Source organism: Lipotes vexillifer, unplaced genomic scaffold (assembly GCF_000442215.2).
Source record: "Lipotes vexillifer unplaced genomic scaffold, Lipotes_vexillifer_v1.1 scaffold826, whole genome shotgun sequence".
Taxonomy (NCBI): Eukaryota; Metazoa; Chordata; class Mammalia; order Artiodactyla; family Lipotidae; genus Lipotes; species Lipotes vexillifer.
In genome coordinates, this window is record NW_006789439.1 from 882,504 (window position 1) to 900,873 (window position 18,370).

The window sequence follows — 18,370 nt, forward strand, 5'->3', positions numbered from 1 at the left end:
CAGCAGGAAAACTGTAGAGTCTTTTGATTGCACAGACAAAGGTTTACTAAGAGTATCTCATATCATGACCTATGGTGATAGGTATGGTAGCACAAAGTTTAATTACAGTGCCCTTACAGCCACTCAAACAAGAAATTTTGAGAACTTGAACTGATAAGGCAGCAATAGTGGGGTTAGAGATGAAGGAATGGATTGAAGATATATTTAGCAGTAGAGTTGAGAACACCATATATTTATTAATAACCAGTAGATACCAGCCACTGTGTAAAGTAATGGAAAAATACTAGAAATACACAGTAATTTTCTTCTAATAGAATGTTGATCGTGCTATTATGGAAATAATATAAATGCATCCTTAAGTCCATCTGGGAAAGACAAAGGATACTTCACAGAAGATATATACCAGGTGAACAGAATCTTGTGGACTGGAGACATGGCGTAGTTATTTAGAATGCAGATTCTGGAATCAAACTCCTTGTGCTTGAATCCTGGCTCTGCCGCTTAGATGTGTCTTCTTGTGGAAGATAATAATCTCAGCCTGTTTTCACAGGAGAAAGGAGATTACTGATGACAACTAACATTTAAGCAGTCGGCACTACATGCCAGGCACTATTCCAAACACCGTACATCCTATAGTCTTTTTAACCATCACAGTCTTATGAAGTATGTACTATTATTATCATCAGTTTCAGAGCTGAGGCAACTGAGGCACAGAGCTACTAAGCAATTTGTACAAGCCTCACTGCCGGTAAATGCAGAGCTGAGATTTGAACGCATGCAGTCTAGCTCCTCAATCCATGCCATTAACCAATATACCACTCTCTCAGGGATCAACTTCTCAGCACTATTGTGATGTCAAATGGAGATACTGCATGCAAAGTGCTTTGCTCAGTGCCTGCACGTGCCAAGTGTGTAATAAATATTAGTTTAATAATACAAAATTATAATATAATATCAAATATTTTTTTAAATTAGCTTTTCAGGATGGTGCCCCTGGGCAGTAGGATCTGCTGGCTGGATGTTATAAAGAGTAAAAAGGAAGGAAGGAGGCAGCTGTCCTGAAACATGAGACCAGGGCCTCTATCTCCAACTTCTCTGGTTGTAGGTGGTGGCAGTGCCCATGCTCAAGGGCAGGGCTTCCTAGCACAGTCTCTTTGGGCTTGACAGGAGAGCTGGGTTCATTCCATCAACAATCACTTTCCAAGGACCAGGGATGGGCCAAGCCTTGTGGCAGGTTTCTCAGGGGATGCAAAATAAAGTAGTGGCTAAAAGTTCAGTTTCTGGAGACAGATTTCCCAGGTTTGAATCCCAATTTTGCCACTTAGCTTTAGACTTCGGACAAGTTACCTAACTTCTCTGTGCCTCACTTCCCTTGTCTCTAAAGTGGAAAAAGAGTAAACAGACCTTATAGGGGGGCTGCTGCGGATGAAGAGAGCTGACGCACAGAGGTCCAGAGTGAGGGCTCCATGAACATGCCCCCTGCGTGGTCCTTGCCCTCCATTCCCTCCATCCTACACTTTCGACCAGAACTGACATCCTCCCACTTCTCATCAATACTAGAACAATTGCCCAATGAAGTGTTTTCTAAACTTATTTTTCCCTTTTTTAGCATAGAAGTTTACAAAATGAACCCTATACCAAAATATATAAAACACCCTAATGCTTTAGCATGTGCTGCTTCCTTGTTCTGTATTGCTCTTCATACAAGGAGCAATTTTTTTTTCTTTCTTCAAGAGCTAACACAAGACGTTGGGACCTCTTCTCTAGGGCATCCCCAGACACGAGAGTTAATCATTCTCTCCTGTAATATCTTTGCTCCTTATGCATCTGCCTATGAGTGCACTAAGTTGCAAGCACTTGCCATATGCATATTTTCATTCCCAGGGCCAGGTTGAGGGCCTGGCATATTGTGGGCTGGGTACACAACAGATTATTTGTTTAACAGCTTTACTGAGGTATAATTCACATAACATAAAATTTAGCCACTTAAAGTATAAAATTCACTAGCTATTAGTATATTCAGAGGGGTGCAACCATCACCACTATCAATTTTATCACTCCCCAAAAGAAACACCATACCCACTGGCAGTCACTCCCCATTCCTCTCTGTCCCGGCCCCAGGCAAACATCAATCTACTTTCTGTCTATGGATTTGCTTATTCCGGACATTTCATAAATGGAATCATAAAATATTTGGTCCTTTGTGACTGGCTTCTTTCACCTTGCTTCATCTTTTCAAGTTTCATCCAACTTGTAGCATGTATCAATACTTCATTTCTTTTTGTGGCTACATAATATTCCATTGTATGATATACCAATGTTTTATTTATCCATTCATTGATTGATGGACATTTGTTTTCATTTTTGGCTATTATTAATAAAGCTGCTATAAACATTCATGTCCAAACCTTAGCGTAGACATGTTTTCATTTTTCTTGGGTGTATACCTACGAGTGGAATTGGTGTGTCATGTAGTAGCTATGTTTAACCTTTTAAGGAGCTACCAGATTGCTTGCCAAAGTCACTGCTGCACCATTTCACATTCCTACCAACAGTGTACGAATGTCCAATATCTCCACATCCTCACCAACACTTGTTATTATCTGTCCTTTTTGTTTGTTTGTTTTTGCGTTACATGGGCCTCTCACTGTTGGGGCCTCTCCCGTTGCAGAGCACGGCCTCTGGACGCGCAGGCTCAGTGGCCACGGCTCACTGGCCCAGCCACTCCGTGGCATGTGGGATCTTCCCGGACCGGGGCACGAACTCGTGTCCCCTGCATTGGCAGGCGGACTCTCAGCCACTGCGCCACCAGGGAAGCCCTTATCTGACCTTTTGATTATAGTCATCCTAGCAAAGTGAAATGGTATCTCCTTGTGGTTTTGACTTGCATTTTCCTGATAGCTTTTTGTTACACATTTTTTCTTGTGTGTATTATTTTTATCTCTGCTTTGGAGAAATGTCTATTCATATTCTCTTCTTATGTTTAGTTAGATTATTTGTCTTTTTTTATACTAAGTTGTAGAGTACTTTATGTATTCTAGATACAAGCCCCTGCTCAGACAAACAATTGGTAAGAATTCTTTTCATTCCATATGTTGCCTTTTCACTTTCTTGATAGTGTCCTTTGAAGCACAAAATTTTTAAAATTTTGATGATGTCCAATTTATCTACTTTATTTTGTTGCTTATATTTTTAGTGTAATATCTAAGAAACTATTACCTAGTGTAAGGTCATAAAATTTACACCTATGTTTTCATCTAAGATTTTAATATTTTTAGCTTTTACATTTAGGCTTTTGATCCATTTTGAGTTAATTTTTTTAGATGGTGTAAAGTAAGAGTCCAGCTTCATTCTGTTGCACATGGATGTCCATTTGTCCCAGCACTATTTATTGGAAAGACCATTCTTTCCCCCATAAAAAAATTTTGAATTAAGTGGCATGGCTCTTCCCTCAGGGAACTCACAGTACGATGATGGAGACTGGTAGGTACACCAGAAAATCCTGTAACAATGTGTAAGCCCAGAAGAGTGCAAGGGTCAGCTATAGGAATCTCTTCTTCTAGGTTTGTAAACTAAGCCCTGATATTGAACATAGAACTACTACAAACAATTGTCCTTTCCTCCTATGAGATATAGTTAAAAATGACACCTGCATAATATCTGGATTTCTCGGGGGGCACTAGTCTTTCCACCTCATGGGAACATCAATTAGTAATCAACAAGATGCCTTTAATGACATCATCCTGGCCATTTTTAAACCGATACATTCATTTTAAATAGGAAGCCTCCACACTTCCTTTTCCCACCCTCTGTCTCCTTCTCCATTCTGAATCAGGTGCCTGGCTTCTCTGCAGACATTGCTAAAATCACCAAACTCGGGCTTCCCTGGTGGCGCAGTGGTTAAGAAACCGCCTGCCAATGCAAGGGACACAGCTTCGGGCCCTGGTCCGGGAAGATCCCACATGCCGCGGAGCAACTAAGCCAGTGCACCACAACTACTGAGCCTGTGCTCTAGAGCCCACGAGCCACAACTACTGAAGCCCGCACGCCTAGAGCCCGTGCTCCGCAACAAGAGAAGCCACTGCAATGAGAAGCCTGCGCACTGCAACGAAGAGTAGCCCCCGCGAGCCGCAACTAGAGAAAGCCCGCGAGCAACAACGAAGACCCAACGCAGCCAAAAATAAATTAATTTTAAAAAAATCACCAAGCTCAATTAGGGAGAAAGGCCTGCACTCCCTGCTTTCGGATGTCTGTCAGGGTGTCGCAAAGGGTCTGGTGAAGGCCAAGAGATTGAGCAGAGTTTTTCAATCCTGGCCTCTAATTTCAGAGTCTGCACCAAGCTTTGGACTTGATACTTCTAAGATGATAAAGAAAACTTTGACATTAAATGACATTATTCATCAAAATGCTGCCATTTATCTCTCAATTACAATAAATTAACAATATACTAGTACCATTTTCTTTCCTTAATCTGACGTCATGGTTATGGGTGTGAACAAATACATATAATGCAGTGTTCCATAATTATGCCTTTCCAATAAGAAAAACAATTTGTAAATAATTTTTACTCATTGAATAATATGGAGGTTTCTAAATCCTCTAGAATTTTACCCATAAAGATCTAAAATATTCTTTGTTACATAAAGAAGTATCCTAGGGGGTTTTCGCTTTCTTTAATATGTGGCACCACTTTGCTGATGACCTGTGGAAGATGTGCTTGCCTTGCCAGCATCTGGCTACCTGGCAGACTCCAAAGGCAGCTGGGGAAGAAACTTCAGAGTTGCTTCTGGGTCTTCCACATAATTAGCCTGTTTATAGGCCATCTGGGTTGCTTTGATTTCACCATCGCCATTTCTTTCTGAAGAATTTCTGTGTCTCTCCCTTTGGGACTAAAATCATTAATAAGTCCTTCCTTAGTCAGGGACGCTAGCTTCTTTAATGTGTCTGGCAGCTCTCTGTCCCCCTGGATCCACCTTATTATGAAGCCCCCTACAGACCAAAGGAGGGTGGTGTTGATGTTTGAAAAGGCTGTCATCAAATTAACAGGACTCATTAGAAGGAAATTACAGATTTGGGGCTCCCCAATAGAATAGGTTTTTAGAAACCCTCATCCAAAGAATTACAAAGCGTAGTTAAAGAGAACTATTGCAAGAAGGGCTGAATTTTAGTGAGGACACCTCCGAAGGGGACACATGCTGAACTGTCAGCACTGGGCTAATCAAACAGTGCTCATGTGAAATGTTCACCTGATTTGAATATCTTCAGGCCTCACTAGGTCACCATGTGGACCAATGAGGTCACACTGACATTATGAAATAAATGTTAACAGCCAACCCTCACCTGCAAGCCTATCTATATCAGCCATTTTTGAAGAGCACACCCCACTCCCAATTTCCAACAACAACGAAAGGATTAACATCTGTCTCCAAGGGACCATGTGCTCCCCCATTCTCTTGCACACCAGCACTGCTCGTGGAGACACCAGGGTCCCATCACTCTAAACCTGGATTCTGCTAATCTGAGTTTCCACTGCATCATTAACATCCTCATTCACATCCTGCCAGTCCCAGAGGCAACAAAACTCTCAATCTTCTTAGCTTCTGTGACATCAGCTCTACTTTCAGGTAAAAGGAATAAAAGCTTCCCCCACTCCTTATATTACCTTCAGTTAAAGGGGTCCAATGTGTTGGCCCTAATATTTACGGTGCCTGGAGCAAAAGTACAAATGCAAACTGCCTTCCCAGCCTAAACCTTTCCCTCTGCACTCTCTCTCTGCCCCTGTCAGTGGCCTCAGACACATGCCTGTGGACACCTTAGTGCAAATATTCAGGTCAATGGAAAAAAAACCCAAAAACTTATTTTCCTCCAAAGAGCCTGTCCCACATCGCACAGGACACGTCTCATGGTAGGATCTGCCTTTGGAAAGGGGACCCAGGGAACAGGCCTGGGCAAGTCCTAGAAGTGATGGTTGGGAATTCTGCACTCCTGAAGCATAGGCTCAAGAGCCTCTACTTGCTAGATGATTCTAATCTCAGCTCAGGCCTAGAGAAGACACCCTTATACAGTGATGTAGCAATAACACTACTGTTCTCTGAGTTTTGTTGCAAATGTCACAGAGAAGATAATGTGCTTTTGTGAGGAGGCAGTGACATGCACTGCAGGAGCTTCCAGAAGGATAAAGCAGATACAAGTGGAATTGCTCTGGTTGAAACAGGCCATGAAAAAACGTCCTATGTCCCTTCCTCCCTTCGATATTTATTCATTTGTTCAACAAATACCTAGTGCATATTCTAGGACTTGGTGATTTCAACATAGAGACAGACAAATCTCTGCTCACAAGGGACTTATGGTCGCTTTCCTAAATTCTAGAGAGCCACAAGACACATTTTGAAAACCCCAGCTACCAAAGAGGAAAGGACATGGGCATTGATGTTAAACCAGCTTTGAGTTTCTGTCACTGCCACTTTTAGCAGCAGCAAGCTACTGGGCTTGGAGGATGAGGGAAGACTGTCATATTTACTTCATAGGATTGTGGTACGAGTTCTGATACCTTAAGGAGCAATTAGCATATAACAGATTTCCTTAGATGTTCCTTCTCTCTTCTCCCTCCCAAGTTGGTATATATAGTCTATCTGGTCCCCCTTGGGATCAAGAGACACATTTGCAGAGTGAGTGACCAGTCAGGAGTGGAGTTTGACTCCAGACCAAATGGAAGTTGTCTGCCTGTGTAGAATTCACTAATCTCTACTACAAACAATAAAGCACCCATATCAATGGAAAATGAACAATGAGTGAAAATTTTTGCACTTATTCCTAATAGTAAGCTGGCCTAAACATCTAGCTTGTTATTTACAAGTCCTCTTAACAAGTTTTTTAATTATTAACCCAGTAGCTATTTGGTGATTCCTCTGTGCCAGGGATTGTTTCAAGCACTTTTACAAATAATAACTAATTTAATCCTTGTTATGCAGAGATGGGAAACCCTAGCCTGGGAGGTGAGGTCATTCGTCCAAGGTCTCACAGCTAGAAGGTGGCTTTAGTGTTTATACTCCTAACCACCCACCACGAGCACCTTCCGTTCCCTGATCGTCTTTCTCATGCTATTCTTTTTATTAGAAAGTTCTTCTTTCTTCTCATCAGCTGTCAAATCCTGCTTATCCCCAAGCCTATATCAAATCTTACTGAGAGTGAACAAATTGGCTGCAACGGGGCCATAGAAATGATTTGCTTGGATCAGATGGCATTAAAAATTTTACTGAGTCAACATCTTAAAATCAAAATATGTCACATCACGATCCTGATCTCTAAATCCTTTTGAAAACTCAGATCCAACAACCATCAGTTCTAGAGCAGGGGTTGGCATACTTCAGCAGCCACGCCAAGGCCGCTTCTTTTTGTAAATAAAGTTTTACTGCAACAAAGCCACATCCATTCACTAACCGAACTGTCTATGGCTGCTGTCATGGGTAACAAGTTGCATAGTGGGGTTGCAACAGAGTTTCACAGTCACAAGTTATGACAGAGACAGTATGGCTGAAATATTTACTATCTGGCACTTTCCAGGAAAGGTTTGCTGACCCCTGCGCTAAAACTAGAAGCAGCTGCCCCTTCAGGCAGGGCTCTCCAAGTGGACAGACCACCTCCACTCACCCCTCTCATTGCCTGCCTGGCCCCTGCAGACACGCAAGTGTCTTCCCTGTTTACAAGTTTCTAGAACCTCTCACCACCTCTGCTCACACCTCTCTCCCCCTCCTTTAACTAAATCAGCACCCAATTCTCCCCACTGTCAATCAAACCAGCCACAGTTACCTGCCCTGGTTTAGCTGCAGGAATGGTTTCTTCTTGTTTAAAGCTTGTTTGGAACATATCTGCCCTTCTTTTGCACACCCCTAAGGCCTGGTGCTGTGAGGATAAAACAATAGACGCTTAGTAAATATTTTTATTTGACTAACTGTTGTCAACCTAATGTACCCTAACCTTAGAAAAGAATAAAGAATACCAAAATAGATGTTTTCCTTCAGGAAGAAAACCTGGAGGGGAAGATGCACATTTCCCATCTGACAACTAGGGACGTTACCGTGTCAGCTTCTCCTAATCACCCATCTGCTCTCTGCAGGCAAAGGCAGGCAGTCTCAGGAAAGGCTGCTGCCCACCTACAATAATGCCTCCAGGGTGGTAGCTCAGTCTTGGGGGCTTATTAGCGCACAAAGCAGGCTAGCTCCACATCTTGGGGTAAACTCCTATCACCTCCACTCAGAGACACAGTTCTATGAAACAGACTGCAATAAGAACTAGAACAGCCAAGGAGCTTGGACTCTCAAGCCTTCGGGTCAACATATTTTTTTCTCTCTAGCAAGGAAAACAGGAATAAAGTAAAGGGAGTTGGTTAGGTGGTTGGAATGTTCACTGACATTACTTTCTAATTGTCCAGAGCACCTGGGCTGGTTAGTCACCTCCCCTGGCCAGAGTCCCTTCCCTCCAAGGTGCTTTAATGATTTCCATCTGTGATCCCATTTCTAGGATTTCATTACTAAACAAACACCTTTCCAATTCACATTCCTTCTCTAGAATACTTAAGTACCAAGACTAGCATCTATGTTTAGTCTTTCTTTAACATGACCTTATATGTCTGCTATGATTTGTTAGATACTGATAAATCTCAGAGGTAGTGTCTTATTTTCAAGATGAGTGGAAAGAAGAGGGAAGGCGTCAGCCCAGAGTGGTCCCAACGTACTAGCTACATTACTGAAGCGGGGGGCAAAGTGTGGGCATCTCACTACGGCAGGAGCTCTCAGCACCAAACTGAAAGCCAAAGATGGGTAGGAACCCAAGTCTCCAATATACAAAGGCGTTATTGGAACTAGAAATGTTCGATCCACAAGACCATATTCTAATCTCACTGGGGAGGTCACCCTTCAGATTGAATTCTGATTGTCCAAATAGTCTTTAAATTTTGACTCCTGGCTTCAAAAAAGTGGGGGTGGGTTGCTTTCTCTAAGGCAAGATGTCACCACAGTCAGGCCATGGCTTCAGTCTCGATAGCCTCCCTTCTCTTGGCGAGCCCACCGGTGCCGCATGGAGATGACAGACGCGTCCCCAGCAGCGGGCACTCAGAGGTAGTGGCCCACGGAGGAATCGATGGATCACACTGGGTCAACTCACCCTACCAGACCAAAGTGAATCTATGAGGAGATGTAGTTCTTAATCCTTTATCCACAAAGCTTGGGGCCACACGTGTTTCCCGTTTCAGAATTTCTCACATTTTAGGAAAAAATGCATATGCATATGCTGTATATCATATACATCCCTAGAAAGATGAGGGCAGCACTCCATATACGAAGTCATTAATATTTCTGGATCAGTGTATTCACTCTAAGGGTGGTGATGATGCTTCAGATTTCACCCCCAAATGAGTGCAAGTCAGGTTAATTTTACTGGCAAATGATAAGTAACTAAAAAAACAAACCACAAAAACAAAAAACCCCAAACCCTCTTGGATTTTGGAGGTTTTGTTTAGAATTGTGGAAGAAAAGATCATGGACCTGTATTTCCAAATAAAACTGTGAATTGGTTACCACTAACTCTTGACTCATCTTTGGTGCTCTCTCAGCACAGTGGGAAACACGGTCATGTCCCAGGACCTTGGCTCACGCCAAGGTCTCCCATGACATTCTTTTCCCTCCAAGATGCAAGCCTGAAAGGCTTACACAGCTTCCTTCTATCTGTTAAGTAGGACGTGGTGATCTCTAATGTTTGAGGATACTTCTCTCCAGAAGGACAGTGTCAGTTCCTGATCACCCCCAAAGATGAATGCTCAGCTCTTTTCATTTTACAGACTTTACCCTAAACATTACAGAAACCAGAGAGGAGTTATCCATAATAATAATAAAAGTGGAAAATAATAGTATTAACAATAGTACTAAAACTAATATTTATTGAGCCCGTTACTAAGTGTCATGTATTGTCCTAGTGGATTGTTTAAATAATTTGATTGAACTTTAAAATAAGTCAATGACAAAGATAGTATGATTATCTTCATTTTCTAGACAAGGATATTGAGGCAATGGTAGGTTAATTAACAAAATTACAAACTTAAAAAATTCCTGTCTTTATTGATGAGATGGAACATTACAACTGGGTTAGAGTTTGGGTCTCGGTTTGTTGGTTTTTAATTGTTGAGGATAAAATTATATATCATTCTTTCTTCCCTCCAAGAACCCTCTTCTTCAATCATTAGGATTTTAAATTATGGCAGAACAATAGAAGCCACCTTTCCCCCCAAGAAGGTAACTGATTTCTTCCAGGGCTTTCTGTCTGTGTGAAAAACGTTGCTGTCTCTTTCAGAGTTTTCTCATACAAATCTAAGCCAGACAAAGTTCACTGTCGTCTCCAAGGCTTTCTACAGTAATGCCTATCAGCTGCTGGAAGAAATTAGAAAACTTACAAAATAAGTCTTGTTGCTTTTTAAGGAGCTCTATATAACCAGTTGTCCTGTAGAAGGACGAAAGAATTATCATGAACCAGCTGGTAAAGTTTAGTAATGTAATGCATTGGCCAGATTAAGGGATGATCCCAATTCAATTTAATACAAGTTAACAAGCAGTTCTGAATTCACCAATAATTAGACAACAGCCTTGTGTTCCCCAGAAATGCATTCCTGTCTGGAAAAGCTAAAGATTATAATAAGGGCATTTTCTCTATTTGCATTCCAAAAAATGTGTGTGTGTTTTTCTGTCTTCAAAGCTGTTACCAACTGTATCAAGGTGCATATTTCCACCCACAGGTAGTGATTTATTCTCAAAACTGAAGGCAGAAACTAAACTCAGAGGAAACTAGTATTTGTAAAAAGTCCCTACCCTGTAGAATGCTACCATAAAATTTAAAATGCTTTATTTAATCTCCCATCTTAAATCTTGATACTAAAAAACCTGCCTGTTAAGTATTATCATAAAAGGAAAAATACATCCCATGCCTAAAATAGTAGTCAATGATCAATTTATCCAGATAAAAAATCCTTCCACACTCCCGATTGCCTTTTCTATTTATACATGAGTGACTACATAACTAGAATTTATCATCTGCTGAAAGAACATTTTCTTTATTCATATGTTTTGAGACTTCTTGCAATCACCATTTCTATTTGCCCTTATTAGAAAAAGGTTCAAACATAGTAACCAATAATGATATGTCTAATATCTTGGAGTTAATGTTTCACAGGAAATGAGTTACCAGTATCATGCTGATTACAGAGCCTGAGGATGAAATCATCCAATTTGATTATACAGATAATGACACTGGTGTCCTGATTCTAATGACTGAGGAATACATAGACAACATCTATGTAAAGAATGATCGTAGTCTTGTTAATAATTAAGACATTTAAACTGACTTGAGATCTGATCTGACCACTTCTAATAAAGAAGAAAAGGAGACAGCTCCATGCAGACATCTGGGGCTCCATTTTTATTTAAAGATGAACTCTCCTAAAAAAAAGAAATGCAAAAAAATTTTATTTGCCTGATCCCTCTCCTTTTAGGAGTCATCAGCTCTGCAGAGGCCCCAGAGTAACAGCTCACTTGGCTGGGTCACTCCAAACAAAACTCTGCTATAAACTTTTCTCAGTCTTCTATCAAATTCTCATTTATTTGGATTGTCCGCCTTCATATTTATTAAATAAGTTAAAAACAAATAAGCAAACAAGCAAAAAACCCTCTAAAATAAATGGATAGTGTATCTGAAACAATGGCACTAAAAAATGCAAGGCTCAATTTTTATCACTGCATTTCATTCATCAGCACACTTTTTTCAGGTAGCTAGTAAGTGCTAGGAATCCTGCTAAGCACAGAGAATATAGAGACTTGTCCATATACAGTATTCTGCCTTTCATTTATTCAACTATAAGCTACTTATTTGCAAGGTCTGTATTTCATACATAACTTGTGTTCCCAGTTCCAGGCATAGTTCCTGGCACATTGTAGGTGCTCAGTAATATTTGCTGAATGAATTCAATCAAATTTTATTATGCAATGACTATGTCAGATACTGAGCCAGGTTCTAGGAATGCGAAGATGAAAGATGCAATTAAGTTCTTGTCTGTGTTTGATAGATGTGCTTATGCTTTATTTTTACCAAAACATAATCATGCAAAAACTTCCCCTATTTAGGGCTTCCCTGGTGGCGCAGTGGTTGAGAGTCCGCCTGCTGATGCAGGGGACACGGGTTCGTGCCCTGGTCTGGGAAGATCCCACATGCCGCGGAGCGGCTGGGCCAGTGAGCCATGGCCACTGAGCCCGCGCAAAAAACTTCTCCTATTTAAAAGAAACCATTAAGAAAAAGAAATGTCAAGCCATAGACAAGGAGAAAATATTATGTAATATTATGTAAATATTACATAAAACATTATGTAATATTGTGTAATACATACATAAAACAGAACTTGTTTCCAGAAAAAAAAATTTAAATTCTTACAACTCAAGAAAAAGAGACAAATTTAAAAATGAGCAAAAGATTTGAATAGATACCAGAAAGATAAACAGATGACCAAGCACATGAAAAGATGCTCAATGTCATTAATCAACAGGTAAATACAAATAAAAACCACAGTGAGATACTGCTACACACCCACTAGAATGGCCAGTATTGAAACGAATGGCACTATTAAACTTGGTAAGACTACAGAGGAACTGGAATCTCATGCATTGAAGATGGAAATGTAAAATTGTTCAGCCACTTTGGAAAACAATTTGGCAGTTTCCTATAAAGTTAAACATACATTTACCAATCAACTGAGCAATTCTGCTCCTAGAGATTTACCCAAGAGAAAAGAAAGCACATGTCCATGCAAAGACGTGTACTTGAATGTTCATAGCAGCTTTATTAATATTAGGCAAAAACTGGAAATAACCCAAATGTCCACCAACATGTGAATAGATAAATTACTGAATAACGAAGTAGAGTACCACTCAGCAATAAAATGAAAAGATTATCGATAAAACAACATGGGGGAATCTCAAAATCTCTGTGCTGGAAGGAAAAAGCCAAACACAAAAAGCACATGCTATATGGTTTCATTGAAACTCTAGGAAAGAAAATCAAATCTATATTAATAGAAGGGAAATCAGTGGTTGCTTGGGGCCAGGGGTAGCAGTGGGATTAACTAGTAAGGGGAGCCAGTGAAAGTTTTGGGTGATGCAATATTCTTTATCTTGATTGTGATGATGGTCACATGCTAGTATGCATTAAAAAAAAAACCCATCAAACTATACAATTAAAATGTGTGCATTTTATAGTATATAAATTATACATCAAGAAAGTTAATTTTAAAAGCTTGAAACATACTGTTTTTTCACCTGATAGTAACCTAAAAAGATAGCAGTAAATATTTTCTGTATCAATACATGTATATCTCTGGCATAGTTTGTAACGGCTTCGAAACATTCCATATTGCGTGTATGCCACAATTTACTTAACTAAATTATTTAACTACGGGACATTTAATTTTTTTTTTTTTGCATTACATATAATACTATGCTGCTCACCTTTGAAAATACGAGTTAGATCTAAAATTACAAATCGGAGAGTATTAGATGCAGAAGTAAAAAGAGACATTCAAATTAAAGGAAGAAAGAGTTGTAAAATGACACAGACATTGAGAACGTATTGCTCATTTGGAAAGCTTCAAAAGGTCTTTTTTGCCAGAGAGGAAGATGTGTGGCGTCACAGGAGATGAGAGTGAAGTCACTAAGGTTCAGATCATGAAGCGCCTTCTAAGAAGGAGATTCTGCCCTTTGCAACAACAGGGATAAAACTGGAGGACACTATACTAAGCGAAATAAGCCAGACACAGAAAGAAAAATACTTCCGGCTCTTACTTATATGTGTAATTTTTAAAAGTTGAAAACACAGAAACAGAGAACAAAATGGTGGTTACCAAGGGTAGGGAGGTTGGGGAATGAGGAGATGCTGGTCGCAGGATACAAAGCTGCCGTTGTGTAGGATGCGTTAAGTCTAGAGATCTAGTGAACGGCCTGACTGTACTTAATAACACTGTATTATACACTTGAAATTTGCTAAGAGAATAGATTTCAGGTGCTTTCATAACCAAAAAAAAAAAAAAAAAATGGTAACTATGTGAGGAGATGGATATGTTCATTAGCTTGACTGTTGTAATCTTTTCCCTATGTATAGGTACATCAAATCATCAAGTACACCTTAAATATATACAGTGTTAATTTAAAAAATAAAGACAGATGAATAAATAAAGAAAGAAGTTTGGATTTTTTTTCTGAATGTAAAGGGAGACTCTCTGAAAGATTTTAAGACAAACAACACAATTTGCTTTGTGTTTTAAAAAGATCACTCTGCCATCTGAGAAGACATTAAATTGGGGACCCATTCAGTTATTAGAGTAATGCAGGGAAGGCACAAGGAGTACCTGAGCTACAAACATGGAAGAGAGTGGAGAGACTAGTTCTGATAGAGACCCATGAGGAGGAGAGATGAGGAAGACCGAGAAAGCTAGGGCATCTTCCAGGAACCAGAAGGTGGAGAGAAGAGGTTTATGAAGGAAGATGAAATATGGGTCTTTATCAGAGTCCAAAATTGATCTGCAGTCGGGGTGGATTTACTGGTGTGATTATTCAGCGAATTGAAGTGAATTCACTTTCACACAAACAACACTGATGGGCCTGGAAAACAAACTCATTCACTTATTATGTTCTGGTGAGTTTTAAAAATTGAGTTACTTTTGCTGTTGCATTGCTGTTGTTGACAGTGATATTGTTATCTCACATATAATACATTCCTACTGACTGGCTAGATAATAATGTGCTTGATAATTACTCTGATATCCCATTTGAACATATTTTATTTTTTACAATTTCCACTCAGTAAAGGTTTTTATTTTTCCAGGAGCATATGTTTACCTTCCAGATCCCCTCTTAAGATTGAGCACAGGTAAACTTCTTTTATAAGGTTTATAATGTACAAACATATATTCCTTTTTATGCTACTTGTCTATTTATTGGATTAACTGGAAGGATTTGACGTGAAAGCTTAGGATGATATTGAAAACACATCACTTCTATTGTAGCTAAGAAAATCAGCTTTAGAACTAGAGAGACCTTGTATTGGGCATTATGTATAGACCTTTAGCTTTTGTATCACAGCTGTTCTTTGTTGCCATGACAACAGAATTAACCATTTCATTAATATCACTGAGAAAAGACATTTATGCATGTCTGACTTCGAACCTAGTCTCTGTTCAGATTTCAAGGTCTTTGGCATGGCTATGTGCTTGTTTTTTATCCCTTAATATTTTGCTTAATACTTCTACAGGATATTTAAAGCTAAGCTTTGTATTTTTAAAGTTAAATTTCTATTAGCTACATTGGTTTGGCTGCTTTCAAAGTGTCCCCTGAGTGGCAAAATGGGCTTCAGACTCTGAAGCTGGGGAAAGCAATAGGGAAGGAAATTTAATACAAAAGAAAGCAGTTACCTGTTATAAGGAAAGTCACTTGTTTGTTTTTTCCTTCTTTTGGGCTCCACTTGGTGAAATGGGTGTTACTATAAATACTGAAGAGTAATCCCTCATCAAAATGGGTGATCCAGCTGTTTCTGTTGTTGTTGACAGCAGGTAGTGTGCTGATTGCAATTGTGATGAAAAGGCAGAAAAAAATTCCTAAGACAAGTAAAATCCATTATTTTGAAAATAATATCTGAAGAGAATAATTTTGTCCATTCTCCCAAAGCTGTGATGACTCCTTACATGTTCCTATCTAGCTTTTTTTAAAGGAAAAAAAATGCATTTTCATATTGAACTCTCTAGAAATATTCTTATTTTTAAAGACCAAAGCAAAAACTCCCTAATTAACATTAAAGTGGCTTGAGGAAGCTAACTCTTTTCTAGTCATGTACTTTAGTTAAATAAACAGAATTGTTTCCTTCAGAATTATTATTAATCTCTTTTCTGAATATCTATCATGTGCTAAGCAACTTTGCAAAGTGCTTTAAATGCATTATCTCATCGAATACACGAGAAAACAGCTGTGTGAAGCTGTCCCCATTTTACAGCTAAGGAAATTGAGACTTAAAAAGAGGACTTGTGCTAGATTTCACAACTAATAAGCAGGATTTGAATCTTAATCAGTCAGACCTCAAAGCCTGTGCTCGGATCTGTTAGGGCAAAGTGCCGCCCTTGACTCTTTGTTTCTGCACATATAAATATTGTAACAACACTTAAAATATTTACATTCCCTGCAAGGCATTTTGTCCTGGAAGGGGGGAAAAATGTCTGAAGGAATATTATTCATAATAATTAAACTCATAAAACAAGAAGGCACATTTGAACCAGTGACATAAAGTCTTTAAAAACCAAGGAAGGTTCTGTGAGGCTAACTGCACACATAAGAAGAGTTTTGAATGCCAAATATCAGACATTGGTAATAAAGGAAAAGACTTTGTTACAGAACACAGTGGGCAGGGTTTTTTTTCTTTTTACCTTTTTTTTTAAAAAAATAAATAACTTTATCGAAATGTATTTCCAATACCATACAATTTATCTAAAGTGTACAATTCAACGGTTTTTTAATATATTCACAAAGTTGTGCCACCATCACCACAATCAATTTTAGAACCGTTTTATCACCTCCTGAGGAAATCCTGTGCTCATTAATAGCAGCTCTCCTTTTCTTCTCTCCCTCTCCATCCTTCCCTGTTACCCCTACTCCTAGGAAACCACTAACCTTACTTTCTATCTTCATAGGTTTGCCTACTCTGAACATTTCATGAAAATGGAATCATACATTATGTAGCCTTTTCTGTCTGGCTTATTTCACTTAGCATAATGTTTTCAAGATTCATCCATGTTGTAGTAGGTATAAGTACTTCATTTCTTTTTATAGATGAATAATATTCCATTGTATGAATAAACCACATTTTTTCCACTGATAGACATTAGGATTGTTTCCATTTTTTGGCTATTATGGTTATTATGAATAATACTGATATGAACATTTGTTTGCAACTTTTTGTGTGGACATATATTTTTATTTTGGGGGGGCTATTTTTGCTTTTAAGTCATTCTTATCTTCTAAAAAGGAGTTCGAACATTATCGGACGACTAAAGACCTCATGGAATTCTAAAGTGTAAGCCACATCAAAGCTTTACTTCTCCATTCTGTGAGTTATGGGTTAAAGACAGAGTAATTAATTCAGATAGCAATGCTCAGGATTCTTCATTGCTCATACCTTTCACAGATAGTCAACTAATTCTTTTCTAAATAATAATAATTATTTGTTAAGTTCTTTAAAACCCTAAATTTAAAAAGTACAAGAAAGCATTTGCATAAAATAAAACATTATTAAAGTATCAGATAGAAATAACCCACTTATTATCTACTGCTATTATATACTGTTATCTACCTACTTATCAAAGATGAATTTTGGAATCACTACTTCGGTGAAACTAAATACTTGGAAAAATAAGACCAAAAAAGGGTGTGAGAGTATGTGTGCTCTATTTTTCACTTTTTTTTTTTTTTTTTTTTTTTTTTTTGCGTTACCCGGGCCTCTCACTGTTGTGGCCTCTCCCGTTGCAGAGCACAGGCTCCGGACGCGCAGGCTCAGTGGCCGTGGCTCACGGGCCCAGCCGCTCCGCAGCATGTGGGATCTTCCCGGACCGGGGCACGAACCCGTGTCCCCCTGCATCGGCAGGCGGACTCTCAACCACTGCGCCACCAGGGAAGCCCTATTTTTCACTTTTAAGTGCTAATCTTGGAAGGATTTTCCAAGTTTCTTCTCTCCCTCTGGTGACAAAGTCAAGAACCAGCCTTCAACAGACCAAAAGGAATAATTCTGAGGTACGCAGGTCTCTCACTGTTGTGGCCTCTCCCGCTGTGGAGCACAGGCTCCGGACACGCAGGCTCAGCGGCCGTGGCTCACGGGCCCAGCCACTCCGCAGCATGTGGGATCTTCCCGGAGCGGGGCACGAACCCGTGTCCCCTGCATCGGCAGGTGGACTCTCAACCACTGCGCCACCAAGGAAGCCCCCTGACTTCCTTTTTATTTAGTTATATGACTCTGTTAACAGATCAGAAGATTTTGTAATTAGAAATAAGCACATCATTTACTTTTTTCCATGAGAGAATATTTTAATAAAATGTACAGACAGATGAATGGATAAAGAAGATGTGGCACATATATACAATGGAATATTACTCAGCCAATAAAAGAAACAAAATTGAGTTATTTGTAGTGAGGTGAATAGACCTAGAGTCTGTCATACAGAGTGAAGTCAGAAAGAGAAAAACAAATACCCTGTGCCAACACATATATATATATGGAATCTAAAAAAAAAAAAAAAAAAAAAAAA